The sequence below is a fragment of the Olea europaea genome, chromosome 12 (genome assembly GCF_002742605.1).
Source record: "Olea europaea var. sylvestris chromosome 12, O_europaea_v1, whole genome shotgun sequence".
Taxonomy (NCBI): domain Eukaryota; kingdom Viridiplantae; phylum Streptophyta; class Magnoliopsida; order Lamiales; family Oleaceae; genus Olea; species Olea europaea.
This window is the reverse complement of record NC_036248.1, coordinates 30943316-30946174: the sequence shown is the minus strand read 5'-3', so window position 1 is coordinate 30946174 and position 2859 is coordinate 30943316.

Genomic DNA, 2859 nt, shown 5'->3' with positions numbered 1-2859 from the left:
TTGTGAAATTCCAATGGTGGGTGTTGACTTGGACTAAGGCATGTTCTTTTGATTGCTTTAAATATTTTAATTTCAATTGTTTGCGTTATAATCAAAACCTCGGTCTGATTTACGAAGCATAAAATTAAACCACATACACCTCGTGAGAACGATCCTTACTTTCACTACTACATTTACTTTTAAAAGTAAAGGTTTTATATTTGAGTGCCTGCGACATCACTTCCAAGTAATGAATTCAATACTGGGTCAAAAATTAAGTATCCTTGATAGGGTTGCATCCAGACTCTCAGCCATGTTTGAAATATGCAATCATAGTTAAACTATAAAACTTCACAAGCACTTTAGGCAAGTGTTTGAGCCCTTTTTAACAAAATAATAATAATAATAATAATAATAATAATAATAATAATAATAATAATAATAATGCATTTTTGAGTAGTGTATTGATGAAAAATGTGTGGTTAAAAAATAAAGAAAAGTTTTAGATTTACGTGTAATATTATTTTCGTGAAGAATGTTTGGTTGAAATGAGATCAAACCACTGTTGAAAAATGTATTTTAATGAAAATAATGGGGCTCAAATAAGGTCTAAATTTAATGTGAATACTCTATGAGGTACAAATGACTTCAAAAGAACCTTCCTACTTCAATGACCAAATATTTTCTATAGGGTATGCAGTATGTCATGGGAGGTACTCTGATTTTCAAACCTTTGTTGTAACACGTTTGACATCGAAGTCAAAATAAAACAATTAGTTATCTTGTCTGCAATCTCCCATTCAACATACCCAATCTTTTGGATTAGTGAAATGATCTTAATAGATCCATTAGGATATTCGTTAAGTACAAAATTAAGTTTTTCCATATTACGCACAAATATTGAATTACGTTTTCAATCCACATAATTTTTTCAATTAGTTTGGTTTTGTTTTAGAATAATGAAAAAAATTGGCCATGTGATATTTCACATAAAAAAAAGAATCATACATTGCATATTAAAATTGAGCAATAAATAACAATTTAGCATATGATGCATGAATGCGCATTTCGATCCATCTAACTACAATAATACAATGATTACTTGATCATTGTGATTCAACAGGCCCCTCTATAGCACAGGTCACCGTGTCTACTGATCAAATTGAGATCCTCCTACTAGACAAACCATATCTAACAACAAATGTTTATATGAGTCCTGTATCATTTTATTTGTTCACCAAGATCAAAAACGAGAGTCTCTATAGGAAGTTCATAGATGATTTCGATTTGAGTGTACAACCTTTATCTAGACCTCTAAATATTTGAAAATAATTTCGCCATTTATAAGATGATCGCAAACTATATTCTTTTCTAGACAATCTTACCGTAAAGAAATCCAATCAAGCAACTTGAACTATGAGGCTCTCCTATAAAAAGTCCGTTGTATTATTGACATGAGATAAGTGTGTTACTTTGTTTATGGATTGACCAAAGGAGATCATGTGTTTTTATTTAAATAAACACCCGCTCCTACTCAATATTTTAAAGTAATAGATTTTAATTAAAATAATTACCAACTATTCACATTAATCAAATTAATATGCAGTACTATTATCACTAATTTTCCTTCCAAAAAATTTTATTCTAAATTAAATTAATCTAGAAAATTTTAAATAATTATAAACGGTTCATATTAATCAAATTAATGAACATCTTAATTGTTATGATTTTTCAATCCAGAAAAATTTAATCCAAATTAAATTAATCAAGGAAAATTAAAATGTTTATTAAATTGTTCACATTTATTAAATTAATATACAATTTAATTATTACGAATTTTTCTTCTAGAAAAATTTAATATAAATTAAATTATTTATAGAAATATTGGTGTTTAATGATATGCATCATATTCATAATATCACAAGCGACGTCACTAATAAGTTTATATGTCATGATATCTAGAATGAAAATATTTCAATCAATTATTTAAAGCATTTATAAATCGATAAATTAACAATCATGTGTAGCCCAAAAATGACTCAAGAAATAAATTGAAAACTAAATAGACCCAAACCCAATTTTTAATCCAAATATTTAGTCCAAAAAAACCTCCAAGGATCTAACAATAGCAATCCAAAATAGTCAAAGGACTTTGCTACCGTAATTGTAAAAAAATTAAATTAAATTAATTTCGAATCCGACTTATCTAGATCCAAATCGATTCACAAAAAATGAACCTGGACCAAAAGTCAACATGAACCCCGCGTGACACGTCCGAATTCGGGTGCAATAGCTACACCCGTAGCAGCGTGTTATCTGCTACGCCATTTGATTTATTTTTTTTTCAAATCCTTGAATTCTACTTTGTCGTCATTTCGTCTGCAATCTTCAATCAATTTATAAAATACAAAATTACAACTACATAATTCCTATATCCAATGTGCTCACAATTTTAAACCTAATAGAACTGAAATTAAATCAAGATAATGGAGTTATAATCCACCTATTTTGTTACAGACTCGAAATAACGAATTACAATCAAGAATTGCCTACAAATAATTGGTTCACAGTTTAAAATAATTCAATCATTCAATTAACATATAATAAATTTTTCTAAATATCGCTCCACTAGAGCATACAATCAAGATTCAAAAATAACAAGCATGTGAACGATTTAGATTGCTCTGATATTAGTTGTTGGAATGCAGAAGTGAAATTATCCAGAAATTTAAAAAAAAATTAATTCAATAACAAGATCATCTAGATATTCACATGTGCGTTATAGCAAGAATAAACTATTCGATTTTTTACCTAAATAGATTGTCAATTCTTGAATAAATTTTAAATCACGAACTTTCAGCTTTTTAATTTCAAGAACTT